The sequence below is a fragment of the Euprymna scolopes genome, chromosome 4 (assembly GCF_053919585.1).
Source record: "Euprymna scolopes isolate OS-2025 chromosome 4, ASM5391958v1, whole genome shotgun sequence".
Classification (NCBI taxonomy): Eukaryota; Metazoa; Mollusca; class Cephalopoda; order Sepiida; family Sepiolidae; genus Euprymna; species Euprymna scolopes.
In genome coordinates this window covers 87,812,125-87,813,395 of record NC_136485.1, presented here as the reverse complement: position 1 = coordinate 87,813,395, position 1,271 = coordinate 87,812,125, and positions in this window count along the sequence as shown.

Sequence of the window (1,271 nt, the reverse complement as noted above, 5' to 3'; positions counted from 1 at the left end):
TTGGTACCTTTAATTCACAATAGGGTAACATTTTACTTCTAAAATTCTTCCTCCACCCCTTTTTTATCAAAATGTATGGCAAAGCCATACATTTTTAATAACTAACTAACTAAACTAAGGAGGGAATACATACGCTACCCGCTGGCAAGAAGACTGTCCTACGATAAATCGATAAACTCAAAATTAAATAAATACAACAATAAAATTGCCATGTAGCGCTACCCGGCGCTCTTCAAGGTCAAACTCCTTTATGACCCCATGGCTTCTTCGTACCCATCTCGGGACTTCCAGAGCATCCTTTGCTCCCGGTCGACACTACTCGTGGTCGATAATTTCACGGCTCCTAGCCGAACAACAATAAAACACAAAATCGAGGTCCATCTGCCTCCTACTTACATCTCAGGATTTACGGACAATCTTCTTTACTCCTAGGTAGCACAAAAACAAAAAAAAAATCCCATCCTAAACCTTCACCATTTCACATCAAATGTTCTTAATTAATTTACCTCCTCTATGACTAAACTTAATTGGTCCAAGAGTAATCAAGTCGGTTTTATTTATTCTACCCCATTTACATTTGTGTGGTCAACACCTTTATTTATTCTACCCCATTTACATTTGTGTGGTCAACACACAATGGACATGTCCTCCGACTGTCCATATTAGTTACAGAGATCGCCCATTTCTCTATAACTATCTCGTGCTTCCCTGAGCACCTACCAAAATATGGATTTTTTTTTTTAAATTTATTACGAGGACGTTCTGTACCGCCCTCCACCGACTTACGCATCCGGAACAAAAAAAATCTGTCGAAACTACAAGAACAAAACAACAAACAAAAAAAATATGTATACATGACCACCTCGAAACTAGAATAAATACCGACTGACTTCCTGACCTCATTACTCATAATCCAGCAAACCGTCTGCCTGTCCAACTACTGTATTTCGATAAAAAAAATCCTTATTCCTTATTCTTTTGTCTTCCGACATCATCCCATTTTAAAATTCTCATTTATGTTTTCCTTGCATAATCCCGTTATCTCAAAAATTATTATTGATAATTGATATACCTCTATCCTGTCATCATCTTATTTTTAAAAAATTAAATTACATTGACACCACGTGGCAAGACCATCGATGCCCCCATCTGCTATACAAATACAAGATAACAAAAGTACAGAAAAAGAAATACAGAAAAATACACATGGCAACTCAACAATACTTAACAATATTCAATAATACTTAATTAATATATACTTAATTAATTCA